The 16,405-nt window shown below is 45.6% G+C and overlaps 1 protein-coding gene across 4 annotated transcripts in view; it reads left to right on the forward strand.

The window, feature by feature from the left end:
- The first annotated feature begins 3,657 nt into the window (after nt 1-3,657).
- Nucleotides 3,658-16,405, forward strand: part of lrrc4ba (leucine rich repeat containing 4Ba) — a 33,721-nt gene continuing 20,973 nt past the window's right edge. The window contains exons 1-3 of one of the 4 annotated variants that reach the window (XM_056402046.1): nt 5,650-5,849; nt 10,333-10,427; nt 11,159-11,250. The gene's annotated coding sequence lies outside the window, so the exon portion shown is untranslated. Of the gene's footprint in view, nt 3,789-5,649; nt 5,850-10,332; nt 10,428-11,158; nt 11,251-16,405 lie in introns of those variants that run through there. The other 3 variants (XM_056402047.1, XM_056402048.1, XM_056402045.1) reach the window with 3 other exon arrangements.

The raw sequence follows: 16,405 nt of genomic DNA on the forward strand, positions 1-16,405 counted from the left end.
CACGCCTGGCCCAAGTCCCTGTCAAGATGAGCTCCCACTTCCAGAGAAATATTTCCATCATTCTTGAGGAGGGGGGGCTGTAGAAAACTGAAACTGAGTGGACTATGTTCAACGCCTACATTGTGAAGGGAGCTGTCTACATGTGCTTTGTGGATTTGGAGATCATGCCCCCCGGGGTGTCATGAGGTACTGTGGGAATACGGGGAAGTGGGGTTGCTGATACGAGCCATCAAAGCCATTTGGGCTTTGTGCACCCAGAGAGAGCCATGACATGTTCTCTATGGGTGGCAGGCTTTCCAAAGATTATGTTCCCTTACAAATATGAGATTTTTATTTTCAAATTATAAAAAAAACAACAAAAAAAACAGATTTACAAGAAAATCATTCTTGTTATGGTAACAGTTCACTCAAATCCTGTTGAGCTGCAAGTGCTGCTTTTCCTCTGAGGAGAACCTTACTGTTTGACAGCAGAAAAAAACATTCACTTCTTCCTGAGAGGAAACACACACACACAAACACACACAAACACACAAACCTATATCAAAAACTCAGTTTGAGGTAACTTCAGGACAACACAGCATTTTTTTTTTAACTTTCCCCCAAATCCACTCACACTCAGACACTATGGATTTCTCATTATAAGAGATCATTTCCTCATGAGTTCACTTCATCTTCTTGAGGAAAATCCTGATGTCAAGTGCATCAAATATGTCAGGACAAATAGACTGCAAACAGCATTCATCAGTGTGGATCATGAGATGAGAATAAACTACTGTTCTGATCCTCATTGCCAACGTTTGATTGGCAAACCCCAATTAGGATCGTGTAATGTGAAACGTTTTTTTCTACTAAAGCTTATTCTGTCTGGATCTGCACAGTAAAGTTGAATTATTTTTTGCCAAATGTATGACTAAATTTCCTATGGTGACCAATTACACCTCCAGAGACTGATGTTTTCGTTTCTGTAAACCAAAAAGCAATGCAGCAACGCTCGTCGTACACCTGCACCCCACAGCTGACTCTAACAAGCTCTGGCAGGTTCTTGTGAAAGATGTTCTGAGAAATAAAGCCCAGGGTTCCACACACACAATATTTCCAACTACGTATTGAGTATGTAGAAAGTTGACAGTGGACAAATGACCTCCTGAAGTACTTAAAACTCCAGACATGCAAACAAAATGGCTTGATGTGTTGTGTAGAGAGACTGCCCGCAAGTATCCCACAAAGAAACACACAATAGAAATTATGGACCTACTTTTAATTGAAATAAATTGCGGATGGTGGTGTGATGGTAGCTAATAGCTAATAATAAATAATAAAAATAAATTAACAGCCATTAGTTCTCTCTCAGAGTCAGGTCAGTTACAACAGGTTAAGTAATGTAGTCTAGACATTCTAGGCCGTAAAACAGCAACGTTCCCAGGCCTGATGTGTTCTGCGTCTACCCCGTGTTCTACTCCGAGCTTCCTCTGGACGTCTGATCCCCTCACCCTATCCATGCTCCTCTGAGAAACATGGTGGAGAGGTTTGTGTGTCCCCGTGATCCTGGGAGCTGGTTGGGTATCCCGAGACAAAATTGGTCCCATTGGAGGGACAAGACTAAGAGCGGCGATTCATATAACCCTGATGAACAGCGCTTGAAGAATACGTCACCTCGCCCAGACCAAAGTAACCGGCGGTGCCATCCTGGAGCCGGACCTGGGAGGGGAGGTTGCCGGCGAGCGCCTGCTGGCTGCACCACAAACCGTGGAGCCCGGTCGTGCTCATCCTGAAAAGATTACATGAGGCTGCCGAGCTGTCGACACACAAACCTGCAGGGAAAGGAATCGGGGTTGGGTGCGATGCAAGTGCGGGTACCTGGCATCAAAGATCAGTCCAAGGGATGTGGAATGTCACTGCCAAAACCAATAGTTTCATTACTTTCCAATACTTATTCTAAAGTAATAAAAGTATTCAAATAAAATCCAAAATTAGGACAAAGGCATAAATCACAAACTAAACTAAATGCACCGAACATCTCAATATAAAGCACGAGTATGGACATTACCTTTAACATGCCTCATATAGATTTATAATGTTTCCATTAAAATAATGGAATTAAACACATTAAGTGCACTTAACCTTACTCATTATATCCATGACCACATCTTTACATATGACCAAAGCCTCAGCTGTTGGACTGCTCTTTACTGCAAAGTGGTTTGGGTCAGAGCAACAACAGCCTGAGATTAAAATGCTCCCGCTACGTGCTGGATGTGTGGCATTTTGGTTGTCCCTGTTGTCACCATGAGGAAAGTCAGCGGACCAGTTTAAGGGCCAGTTGGAGGAGGCTATAGGCTAGAGATGAAGATTATACAGCCTGGTGGCAGGAGTGCTGCTCAGCATAATGGGGTTTATAGGCCTGGGGGCAGAGTTTGTTTTACGGCCTGCCGGAGGAGGCGATGACAGGAGCGAGCGACGGAAGAGCAGGAAGAGACGGTCTTATTATTAAGCCTTGCCACAGCGAGAGTGAATGTGTTGTGATGGCCGTGGTGGTGGTGGTGGTGGTGGTGGGAGAGTTTAGCCTGCACATGCAGAGACGAGGACGAGGAGGAGGAGGAGGAGGAGGGTGGGGGTCGGAGGAGCATATAACACCCAAAATTGGATTTGTTTTCAGGGCCTGGTGGTTGAGGTCCGCTTGGCCTGGGTGTGGGAAGATCAATGGCACTATCGGCCCTAATGGATGCAGTTGCCAGATAGGGCTGTTTCTGATAAGGGAAGAGTATTGGCTTTAGTGGTGGAGATACAAGCTTGGTTAACTCTGTGTTTTAAAAGAACTTCTTTCTCTGTGGGTGAAAACAGTGTTTCGGGGTGTACACAAGTATGAGCGTCAGAGCGTTCAACCCTTGCTTGCTAGTCACGACAGCCTGAATGTTCAATTTGGTATCACACAGGTTGGAATCTCTGCAGCCGGTGGCGTGCTGTTTCACCATCAGATACGGATCAGGGCTCAGTTTGGGCCTCGGAGGCTGTGGAGAGTTCAGTCTTGAGATAGCATGTGAGGGAGGAGGGGGTTGAAGCAGAAATGACAGGAGGAGAAAGACAGGCGGCCTGTTTTCAACCCCACCGGCGTATCTGCCCCACTTCCTCTCGCCACGCCGTTCCAGCACAGCACGGCGATGGCAGAGGTTTCACCCCGGGGCAGCTGCTGCCGCCGAGGCCCCGGGACCTGAACATAACCCAGGGCAAAGAGAGTGCCTGCACGTCTCTCAACCAATATGCCAGCACAGCATAGCACACCGCAACACAAGGCAGAGCACAGGAGGAGAGAGCAGCTTCATCCACAGGGCAGAGGCAGAAATACTAGATGGCAAGCTTTCTGTCTTCATATGAGGCACATTAATCCTCGCAGTGCCTCCCATCTTTATTCATTTATCGGCCTGTGGTGTCCACTCAATCAGTCAGTTAAAGGCTGGCCTGATGGAGCGAGCCCTGCACACCCACCGGAGAGAGGAGGAGAGGGAGGGGAGGTTATACTCCACACCATATAGCCTGAGCAGACACTGCAGCACAGAGATACAAACAGAGAAGGTTGGGGAGGAAAAGGAGGAAATGTGAGGGCGCTCTTTTAAATAATGAGGCGAGGGGGGGTGGGGGGATGGGGGGGGCAACTAGAGGTGAAAAGAGAGCAGCCTTGTATCAAGAGTGAGCAAGATTGAGAGGTTCAAAGTAAAGGAGGGAGAGAACAGTCAATATCAAGAGCGAGCGATAGGGAGAGATCCAGGACAACACCTCCACAGACTACTGAGGTATGTATGTGTGAGAGAGGGAGGGAGGGAGGGAGGGAGAAGGAAGGAGGGATGTGGTGGTGGAGAGTGTGTGTGTGTGTGTGTGTGTGTGTGTGTGTGAGAGAGAGTTAGAGAGAGGGAGGGATATCCACTGCACTGTTGTGTGACTGGAAATTTAATAGAGAGAGAGAGGGAGGGAGGGAGGCAGGAAGGCAGCAGGGGAGGGGAGGGGAGAGAGAGAGAGAGAGAGAGAGAGAGAGAGAGAGAGGAAGGAGCGACGCAGTGCAAGAGCACTGAGCGAGAGCCGTTGCTGTTGGAATTACAGAGGACTGGGACAGGCTGTGGACACCGCTAGACCCTCACTGCAGAGCATGGGGCTGTGGGGGTGGGTGCTTGGGGGTGGGGTGCGGTGGGGGGGGGGTCAAGTGAGCGAGAACATATTGTGCATAAAGTGGAAAAGGGCGGCCAAGGCCATGCGGAGTGTGCAGTGTTTAATAAGAGAAACAGGTTGCCCACCCTGTTGCTGCATCCAGACTAAATATGTAGGGGTCAGTCATTACCTTGTTCCACATCTAAATGTGTGTGTGTGTGTGTGTGTGTGTGTGTGTGTGTGTGTGTGTGTGTGTGTGTGTGTGTGTGTGTGTGTATAACAGAGCAGTGCTGGAAGGAGGACACGTGTGTGTGGAGTGTGTGTGAGAACACGTCCCTGTGATGGAGAGCTGGCGTTGAGGTGCTGCAAGGATGTGAGAAAGAGTGATCCTCCGAGTCTCGATATAGAACATTATCAATCCAGCACTAATCACCCGTCTGAACACACCCCCCACCCCACCCTCAACACTCACCCATCACTCTCCACCTCCCTCCCTCTTACCCTCTGCTATCTGATGGACAGACACACTCAGCCACCCACCCACTCTCTCACACACGTCCTCATGTTAATATCCTGCTGAGGTGATTGACAGCTGACCAGACCTGTAACCTTAACCTGACCTTAAACCTCACCTCACTCCCCCTTTTAATTATGTAAACCCCCCCACACCCCCCTATCCCTCCCCTAATACACACACATACACACGTATCCCTGGGGAGTCTTTGCTAAACACTCACCCTCTCCTCTCCCCCATCTCGGCATGTCAATCAATACACACCTTGTGTACATACTGTATGTTCCGCATGTATGATGGGAGCTGCAATGGCAGGCAGCACTCAGATCCAATGAGGCAGTGCTGCTGTACAGGTGGGGCTCGGCACTGTGTGTGCGCTTGAGCGTTGCCAAGGGAACCGGCCAAGCAGCAAATGTTCCTTGTAACAAGCTGTAAACACCACCATCATCATATTATAGAGATTATATGACCATATGGACACGTGTGTGAGCGTCTGCACACTGACAAGCAAAAAAAAAAAGATACTAATAATAATAATAAAAAATAGAGAGAGCGTGTGACAAAATGTGCAGTTTAGTGCTGAAATGCAACAGTAGAGTTGTTCCATATAACTAATCATAATAATAGAAATCCTGATGATTATTATTACTATTACATTAGATACTTTATTATGATTATATGAATATTATGTCATCCCATTTTTTATTAATATTTAAACCTTTGCCATGGGCTGTCTGGGTCTTGTGTGCAGGGTGATTTGTCTGCAGATAGCAACAGTAGGCACTGTGATTTTTTTTTTTTTTTTTTGCTTAAAAATAATAAGAGAATAAATAATGAGCAAGTAAATGTTATATTCAGTGTCCCAGCGGCAGCAGCATGTGTAGCCCAACATCCCCTCGCCGTCGACCAGTGGTTCCATCCACCTGAAGATTTCTGAGACAGTTCTCATTACCAGCGGTGGCAGCGCGGTACTTGGAAAGGGTGAATCAATCAGAGAGAGAGAGAGAGAGAGAGGAGAAACAGTGAGGGAGACAGTAGAGAGAGAGGGAGGGAGAGAGAGAGAGAGGAGGAGAAGACAGCGTCGGCGGCGGCTCTGCAGTGGAATACGCTGTTATTTGAGGGAAGGTGAGAGCTCTCGGAGTACCGTGCGGAGCGAGATGTGTTTCAGGACTTGATCGCAGCATCACAGAATAAAGAGGTGAGTCCCGATGACATTCACGCAGTCTGGATGCAGATAGATTCATGCGCTCTGATTGTGTTGTTTGTCTGCTTGTATGTGTATGTATGTGTCGGCGCGCGCGTGTGTGTGTGTGTGTGTGTGTGTCCAGACAGTTTGTGCATTTGCTCTGCGCGCAACAAACTACTATTGCGCCGGGATGGAAATCCTTATTCATTGACCTGATATGATGTGTGAAGTGTCCTGGTGCGAGTGTGATCCGGTATCAGGCCTCCTTCACTGGCTGCTTGGCTCTAAACGGTGGCTCATACCCGGGATCTACATGTATGACGAGACAGGCGCGTGTGAGAGAGAAAAATGGGGAAATGAATACATTTCCAGCGTCTGCTTTTATCCACATCGAAGACTGAAACTTTTCTCACATCCCCAGCTTGTGTTTGGTCTTGTTGTGTGTTTTTCTTTCATGTGTTTGTCAATACAAGTTAATCTAACCTTGGCGATAAGAGGAGCTTCCTCTGTAGCACAAGCTGTTGACAGGGCTTAATGTTTGATCCGGTTAACGCGCAGCTTTCACTCACATATACTCAATTAAACCTTCCTAATCGGGGCAGTTTACAGTGTTAATTTGCGTGTTGGGCTTCGGTCACCCTCGCTGGCCCCTGCCGATGACCCCAGATTTGGAGGAAAAAAATGCGCAGGCACCTTGCGGCTAATGCGCGGTGGGTTAAGCTCTGAGTCAGAGCCTGGGGCCCCTCCGGCTGAGAACAAGGAGCAGATAGATTAGGACTGATGAATGAAGATCTACTGCCTCTATCTGCAACACAATGATACGGTTATGAGAGGATTTAAATGCTAATGTGCAGTGTTTCAGAGAAATCCGAACGGGCTGGGACTGGCGGGAGGAGATTGCTGCCAGTGTGTGTGTGTGTGTGTGTGTGTGCGCGTGCTGTGGACCAGCTGGATGATCTCCTGAGTTTTATGATAGAGAGAATAAGTTATTAATGGGGTGTTGGAAGGTGAAGTGGGGCACTGGGGCAGGATTAGACAAGACAAGAAAGGGGTGGGGTGGAGGGGGGGAGTGTTGAGCTGTGTATATGTGCTCTAACAAGGAGGGGGGGGGGGGGGGGGGGGCACTGAGAGCCCCCTCCAACTCTGCAAGTTTTTTGCAGATTTGCATCTGAGGAAGGATTTAAAGGAAATTCTGGAGCAGAGCTTTAAGGCATTTTTGTTCGACATATTACTGGATGGTGTCAGTTTTGATTTTCTTTTTTTTTTTATCCCCCTCAGGCCGATTAAACACTCCTGTTCTGCTGCTTGCATTTTACGTCCTGTGATTTTTATTCATGCACCCATATTAGATTTAATGCTTGTTACAGTACCTGTAAACTTCTCCACCATCGTAGCTCAGCTGTCAAATGAAAGACCATGACACATACCATTTATGAGCCATTTGCTTCAACGGCAGATTCTTTTCCATTAGATCCAAAATAGGCCTACAGACGTAAAACTTTAAGAGGATGGTAAGCTTTTATGTTGCCTGTAAAGTAGGCCTATGTATTTTATCCACTAATATTGTGGCCTTTATGTTCAATAGTCAGGAAGTGAGGCTTCTTTTCTTCCCCAGCTGATCATGAGCTGTGTGCAACAGCACCAGTCGCTGCGAGGCCCCGGCTCCATGAGAGGCTTGTCACATGATATCACATTTAAAGGCAAGGTCCTCCAGCTCAGGGCAGCACTTCAAAATATCAAGACGTGTCACTGCTGCAAAAGCGAGGCCAAAATGTCAGTGGGATTTGTTCGTCCTGAACTTTGTCGCTGCCCCCCACCCCTTACCCCGCCCCCACCTAAAACCAAAGCCTTACCTAAGCCGAAATGAATTCAAAGTGGGCCAGGTTACTAAAAGCCAGCCATTTACGTGAAGGCGGCGACTCTTAAAGAAAACGAGAAGAAGTGGTTTATTTAGCATCTGTGATGTGGTTTTATGGATGGAGGGATGTGAACTCTTACAAGCTTCAGTTTGGTGGCGGAGCACACTGCACTGAATTAGTAAAGGCCTGCAAGCAGAGGGAATCTATTGCACAACTTAGGTCAAATCTCTTGTAAAGTCCTGAAGGTGCAAAGTCGCAACACCTCTTGACCCAATATGCATGTAATTAAAATTGAACAACTGGAAAAGTTAACATGGATTAGTTAATGGGAGGCGGGTGGAATGTTTTGTTTTTTCAGGCTTCATATTAACACAGTTCTGCTGGTGGCTTCATTGTGGTGGACAAGAGGAAAGACATATAAGCTCTTAACGTGTGCAACCATCGAACATCCTTTCAACAACCACTTTTTATTCCTCAGCAGCTGTGGAAGAAAAAATCAAAAGAAAGCCTATCCTGAACTTTTCCACCAGCCTGATGACTTCAGCGGCCATCTTACTAATTTTAACTGTCAACTGTTAATTTTAACACAAAGGTGCACGTGTCCCACAAAACCGAGCGCTGAATCCTTCCCGTGTCGCAAATTAAGCCCCGGCTGAGTGATCTCAGTCATTTGAGGAATCAGGCCAGGCTGCGCTTTAATTTCCGAGGCACACCACTTATGCATGGCCGATGAGCTTGATGAAAACAAGCAAGCAGGTTAACAGGGACATGGTAAATTACACCTGCACACCTGGCCTAGAGGGAAGGTGTGACTTTGAGATAATGCTCAGCCCCCTACCGCTCCGCCGCTGTCGCAATTGTGGAGCCATTGCAAATTATTTCCAGAGGAGATGTGGAGAAGCCATGGCAAATCCTCTCAAAACAAACACATGAGGTGGGAAAGGGCACGAGAGGAGCCCAGCATATAAATGACTGCCCCCAAAACCATCGCCCAATGTCAACGATCTGTGCAGCTTTCTCTCAACGAAGCCAGGATGCTTTCAATCTGGTTAGTGTGGTTTGCCTTTCCTCGTCCCTTTACTGTACCTAAAAGGACAAAGGACTGCATTAATTCCGAGGGACGTCTCTGCTGCTACATTAGAATGCAAAGAGTGTAACTGTTGCCCTAAATTTGGTGTCTGTGTTGAGTGTGCGTTTTTGCGCACGCACTCATTTCTGCGCGTACGGTGGCGAGCAAGAGGGAGACAGAGATTATAGATGACACTAAAACTGCTCTAATCAGGGCAAGCTGGTCGCTGATCTGTTCATAGGGCGAGGGTGTCATTGATTGATGGCCGCACGACTTGCTGATGTACACAGGTTGAAGGGTGAGGAGAGAGTCGCTGATCAGCCGTGAGAGGCTGAAAATTGTGGGAACAACCTCCGGCTGTCCCTTAATAATGCAGCCCGAAGAGCCCCCAACCCCACCCCCACCCACCCCATCTGAGACACTGGGATCATATCACACATGTCGCTGCCGGCCGACCACGTGCATCGCTCCATGGCTGAACCCCGGAGATGGAGATCTGAGATTCTGTTTTTGCGCATGATATGGCACAATTTGAATCTTAGTAACCAGGGGGACGGGAGTGCATGAGCACTGACCCATCCGCAGCAGAAATGCTAAGCTGCCTATGATGGCGGGGTGGATATAATTAGCCGTGATTGGTTTGATTGAGTCTCCCGTCCAGGCCTGGGTGTTGGCCCTTCGGGAATCATGATGACTGTCCGGGCATTAATTATTGAATAATAGTTGGAAGAATGACGATGGTTAATGACACAAAATGAATGCTATAATCCATTGAATTGACATAATTAGAAATGGTGAGATTTCCCCTGAGGAATATATTCTCATCATGACCTAAAGTGGAGAGGGATGCCTGAAAAAGTGGACAGAGGCGATTCCCTTCCCTCCTTGTGAGTTCGCGAATGTGCTGTGGGAGATCTGTCGGGCGGCGCTCGGCCAAACATCTGATCATGTGCTAGTAAAGACGGTGAAGAGTGGCTTCTAGCTCGCGTGTCGACGCAGTGACTCCACAGACTGAAAGAGTCAGGACGCAGTTGGGTTCATCCTGTTTGAAATGAGCTGGCCAGAGAGAGAGAGAGCGAGAGAGAGAGCGGTCAGCCCTGTGTGTCTGATATTGAGTTTGGCAAAGGGAAGAGATATTATCTTCTCCTGGTTAGATTAAGTATTAGTAAATGTGATTGGGTAATGAAGGCGGTCAGGCCTCAATGACCACCATGCTTTGCGGCCACTGTCGGCTTGGCTGCATCCAGGCACAGAGTCTTGAGGGAGTTTGTTTCGGGTCAGTGACGGCATAAGAGCTCAATACAGCATTGCAGAGTCAGGCTGGGGCCTTTCCTCTGTCTGCCTCAGTGACTGGCTGCGCTGGCTGGAGGCACAACAGTAGTGGCATACTGATGCTGATGATGATGACTGTATAAATATTGATGATGTAGATGGCAAGAAACAGATAGTGCATGAGAGCAGTAAACATGAAATTATAACCCTGATGACCAAAGTGTGATGCTTAACAGTTTTTTTTTCTCCTCCTCCCTCTCCTTGTTGTTGTTTTCTTCTCTCCTTGTGATTCAAGCCTGACACAGACAGGTTTGGTTTCCACGGCGCTCGGAGAGATCACGATGAGATGCCTGGAGAGAAGCGTGGGCGCGCTGTCGCACAAGATGACACGTAATCAAACGTCAAATTTTTTGGATCTGGTTGGAGGTTGTCGTACTTTGGAGGTGGGGGGTGGGTGGGTGGATGGCTGGCTCCAGAGGAGAAGCGGTGAGACATGCCAGCAGTGGTCCCTGGAGGGCCCCGCTGCTGAGAGCCACAGAGGAGGTAGTTAGTGAAGCTACGCGCCATCGCTGTGATAAATCACAGATTGGGCCGTATGGTTAGGACGGTTACTCTCACGTGAACCCGAGCACACCTTCACTATTTGTTTTCCAACTCCCCGGACTCTCTGCCATGTGTATGTAGAGTGTTGACTCAGTTGTACTAGTTTATTTATATATATTGCCCCTCTTGCACTTTTCTCTCGTGGTAGCTTTTGGATTGGGTGGTGCAGTGGTGAGGGGTTCAGGCTCAGATTTCACTGTGTGGACTATTGAAATCTTGGCTGTTAATTGGTATGACAATGTAAGGTGTACTGTGTGACGTAGCTAAAGCCCAAGTGAGTCCTAATTTGGTCATTTTATTAAAATGGAGAAAGTTGGAGGCCATAACAGCCTATCAGGAGAATTCAGAGCCAATTTTCCTCTTAGCTGTGTGCCTCTGGTGACCTATGTCTAATAATATAGCAAACTGGCCTGCAGATAACTATTGTTATCAGTCAATTATCAGTTTACTGCCCTCCTCAGAAATGTGCTCGTGTGGAAGTCCAGTGAGGCAAAAAACACTTTTCCATCACACTGCAGGGTTTACTGAAGTGACGCCCCGCTTTGGGAGCTGCAGAGCAGGGCCACGGACGCCCCGAGCCCCCGCCAACATGACGGAGACACGCAAGATGGTGAGTGGTTACTATGGCAGGTTACTATGGCAACCTCAGGTCTCTGTGAGAGCTTCCATTTCGCACAGCGTGGGAGAGAGGGAAAGAGAGAGAGAGGGGTGGAGAGAAGAACCCGCAGAGAGGAGAAGGGTGGAGAAATCAGCAGAGGAGGTGAGGTGTGGAAATAAACATGCCTTAGGTGTAGGGAAGGGAAGGGAAGGGAATTGGGGGGGGGGGGGGGGTGCAGAGGAGAAAGGAGGGTTTTAAGAGGAGAGGAATGTAAAGGAGAAAAAGTGATGGAGAGGCATGAGTGATGGGGTGAGACTGAGGTGTGAGAGGAGCAGATCGGAGGGCAAGGAGGACGGATCACGTGGCCCGTTAGACCAGATCTGCGCCGCATCCACACACGCTGGAATATTTCAGCGCTGCATTGTAATCACTCCGGTGCTGCACAGTGTGTTTCCACTCTTTATCTCTCCCTCTCTCTCCCCCTCTCCTCCTCTTTCCTCTCGCTCACCTCTCTGATTTGGTTGGCAAGGCGCTCGGCTGCGAGAGACATTGTGTCAGTCTTGGTGACTGGTCTCCATGGAGACGTCCATCAGTCAGTCCGTGTCAGTGTTTCGTGGGCAAAGGCTTATCGTGTTTGTCAGTGTGAGTGTTTATCTGTCTGTGTATTAGTCAGTGTGTCACTCATAGAGGACGCTGGGGCGAGGCCTGAATGGATGGAAGGGGGGCGGGGGGCAAAGAGCGTGCTGCTTATCCCACATGCTTTTGTTTGTTTGTCAAAAATAATTTTTTATCAAACCTTTTATACTAAAAACTGTAAGGTGTCGTGTACAGTGGTGGAGCTGAAGGTGCGTAGACAGATGGACACATAATTAAAGCGTCTCCACCTCTGCTCCGCATGCTCCACATGTTGCACCTCGCTGTGTCAATGTTTATTTGCCTTTTTCCACCTCTGAAATCCTAATTAAGCTCTGAGCCCTGCTACACTGTAAAATCTGTTGCCGTGCACTGCAGAGTCCCACTGTTGTTGCACAACCAGCTTTTCAATGTTATTTGCTGTTATATTAACTTGTCCATTCAACGTACAGCATTAAGACACTGTGGTCGAGTAACGTTTCTGAGTCGTTACAGTGCATTGTTTTGCATTACCTTTTTTTTTTTTTTTTACACTAAACATACACAGGCATATATATATATATATATATATATTTATATATATTATATAGTGTCCCCCTTTACTTATATTAACAAAATAGTGCACTGTATACTTTCTTTATCAACTGGTTTCTTAATGATTCTTATTTTCAATTGTAGCTGTTCTCAACGTTTTATTCTCATTATTTTTCAGCATATGTAGCATGAGGGGAGGCACCAGCTCCATTTGTATAATGCTGTATTGATGACCTTGACCTTGACGAGCAAAGGAATACTTGTAATGCCATTACTTATTCTAATTAGAAACATATGTGTTAGCACTTTAAAGGTGCTCAGGTGGAGCAGTGCATGTGTGTGCATGAGTGTGTGCATGATGGGTGAGACTTAGAAAAAAAAAAAAAAAACTACACCTGCTAACTCTGCTAGCTAAAGTGAATCCTTGTTGAAACCGAGTGCCCCCCTCCCCAGTTCCAATTAACAGAAGCAGGGAGCTTTGCCTGCTCTCTGGATGTGCAGCACACCAGCCTCCAACTGTTAGATTTATACTTAATAATAAGAGTGCACACTCTTTGGCTCTGCACCACCCTAAATAGTGCAAACTATAAATCCCCTCAGAAGTGCAAATGGTAGAGTGCGTTAGACACAAATAAATGAACAGGAATGCAGAGGATGGCACTTACAGCACATGCTGCTCCACAGAGTCTCAAAAATGTAACTGCAGTCTGAAATGATGGATATGAAATGAAGCAATGTACAGACGATATGTCTCAGGCACGTTTTGCATGGGACTATTATGCACTTGCTGTAAATGCCAAACCACATATTCTTTGTGTTACTGCAAAACAATCTGCACGCTTTAGTTTACACCAATTCAGTGCGATGACAAAATCAGCTTGCACAGATTTCCTTGATGTATCATCTACTACAGTTAATCCTCATTGTTTCATGTTCACGAAAGTGGCCTTATTGTTTTTTTGTAATGTAAGTTATGACTCTTAAGTGTGTACGGTTGACTTGAAGCTGCGTTCACGTGCTGGTGAAATGCTCTGAAATGCGAGACGTGAAAGTAACAGCACTGCATTCACAAGCAACAGCATTTTGTCAGAAAACCCCAACCCAACAGAAGCAAATGTATATTTTGTTAAAAGCACGGTGTGAATTGGACAGCCGACACTTATGATAAGTGATTGTAGGACAATCACTTTGATGCATCAATAGTCTAAGATGTGTAAGTGAACAGAAAAAAAAAATCCACTCATCTCCAGTTTTATCCAAATGAAAAATGGCTTACCAGGAGGGCAAACATGGAAAATCAATGCATTATTTTAGAAAATGGCTCTTGATGACATTCTTTTTTAATCTATGACTACCTTGATCTTTGACCCTGACTGTAATCCTGGAGGAGGTGAAAGTGTAAGGGAACAAGTTTTAAAACCCCACGTCCGCTCATACACAGACTTTAAACAGTCTTGTCGCTTTCACTCTCAGACGTGTTACACTAACCTTTTTTTTTTTCACTGAACGCAGCGTAGACTGACCCCATCACAGAAATGTCACTAAACACACTCACAGACAGTCACATGGAGTCAGAGTTGACACGCCAGTTTGACCTCCTGAAAGAAATCACATACACCCTCACATGGTTTCTCCTGTGCCAAAACAAAAAAGGAAAAGGAAAAGGAAAGCGAGGGCAGCGTGAAATACAGAAATGCTGAACCAAGTCCTCCTCTATCCAAAACAGCTGCGAGCAACAAACGTTCAGCTCAGAAACACTGGGAAAAGGTTTTAGAGCAACCCAAAAAAAAAAAAAAAAATAGTGCAGTTTACATTGCTCTGTAAATGGCTGAGAGACATTTTGATTAGCTGCTGGCTTTGGCTTCTTCTTCTCAGCGCACTGGAATTGAGTGTATCAACACACTTAACAACCTTAAATACGGATTAATTGTTCACGAAATCGGCGTCCCGACCAGGCAGGACCACAGCACGGACAGTAATAACTGGATTTTATTTGAAGTTGAGAGCTGGCGTAGTGAATGTGAAAATGTTAACATTAAAAAAGACTTTTATCCCAGCATGTAATGACAAGTGGTACGAAGCCCCCAGTCAGGAATTTGAACGTGTGGGGTAGGTAATGTAATGTCTGTTAATGGGAGTGCTTTAGCAGGGAGATGAACACAGTGACTTTTAATCTGCAGCTCTTGGCCCCCTCTGAAGAGGAGGAGGTCCCCGCTCCTGTAGGAGCCGTTCTGAATAGATCAGGGCTTCTCTCCGCATCCTGCATCCTAATGAGAACAACGGCGCGTCTTTGGACATTTTGAGTGGGAGGGCGAGGTAGGAGATACAGTGCAGAGGGGGCTGCAGTATATCCTATTTGACAAGGTTGAGTGGTGATTAAAATGTGGAACAGTGCACTGAATGCTCCGGTTTAAGAAACCTCATCAGGCTGTTATGCTGTTTTTTCTAAAAATAAGTGCTTATTGTCTAATATTGCTCCAGTAACCAAACTGAACGCTCTGTTGTGGCAAAATCACACGCGAAAATGTGAGCGCAGTGGCATCTGAGGCTGCACGTCCTGTCATGACATCACATTAAGAAGCTTAATAAGTAAACAAGGAGGAAATGAGGAGGAGTTTTTGTCTAATTAATAGTTTATCATACAATCATAAGCTCAATTGACCTTCTGCAAATTCAGCTGAGGAGTACAAAATGACACATTAGCTCAAGTGGTAACGAGGCATTAGAAGACATCAAAAGTGCATTTACTACATTATAAATATGTTATATATGTTACAACAGGAGTTAAACCAGTGTGTTCTCAAGTTCATCTGGTGACGGTTTGATTTTAAGGAAATATTGATGAGTGTATAATCTTCTTGTAATCCGTTATAAAGCAGTCTAGTGCAGGTGTTTAGAAGAATTCATCGGACTTTCAGAGCGTCTTCATCTTGTAATCTGACACTTTTGCAGCTAAAATTGATTATTAATAAAGGTGCGTGATCAAAAGTGACTGATGATGACCCTATAGGCAGGAAGTTCGCAGTACTGGTACGCCATAATACCACTAACTATAGAGCACACACCTCTACTATGGCTGCATAGCAATTTTAAATTTGTCACTCTGATCCGGATCCAGAAATGAACTGAGGAAATGTTCAAAAATTTCCTTTATAAAACGTGATAAATTGCTGGATCCTAATTTAACTTCATTTGTTTCTTGGCAATTTGCTCTTTCTACCAAATTTAATTGGACTCTTCTTTTTTTTGTTTTGTACCTATTGCAACAAAAAGGGTAAAATTATACCGTTTCAAAATGACAGTTTTATGTATTTTTTATTATTAACAATCATATCATCTTTTGTCCACAGCCTGAAAATTACAAACCCAAAACAAAACGGTTCCTGTTTCTTACAATCAGTCTGTAGTGACACTGAAACAAATTTACAGAGGCACAAATGTGGGAAAAATGTAGGTGTGTTTAAGACTTTTTCTCAAATTGTGAATGTATTTGACTGGTTTGCTTTGTGTGCACTCCTGATACAAAATTCACAACAGTGAATCAGACGCCTGCTGCATGCTAAGTGGTGGGGATTACAATATGATTGTCCAGCAAGGTGAAAAATGATTGATTGTAGTCCTTTGACATTTCATAAGAAGTCATAAGATGTAGTGTTAATTTTGTCAGTTGTTTTTATTAGATTTAGTTTTAGTCCTGAAATCAAAAGTCTGTGTTATTATATTTGGTCAAACTCTTCCTTTTTACTTTTATTCGGCTTTTAGTCTTCATCAAAGAAAACCATAAACATTTTGAACTATTGTTATTCAGCAAAAACACTTGACATTTTAGGTTTTTAGTTCATTTTAGTCATCAGAAGATTAACTGGAAAAAAACGTTGTGGACATTTTTGTTCAGTTTTAGTCCAAGAACGAGCATTTTAAACATTTCAAACTTCAGAAAACGGCTTTCAAATCAGACTTCATCCAACTGATTTTAGGCTAAAAGAAAATTAAAATAAAA

This window comes from Seriola aureovittata, chromosome 17, assembly GCF_021018895.1.
Source record: "Seriola aureovittata isolate HTS-2021-v1 ecotype China chromosome 17, ASM2101889v1, whole genome shotgun sequence".
NCBI lineage: Eukaryota > Metazoa > Chordata > Actinopteri > Carangiformes > Carangidae > Seriola > Seriola aureovittata.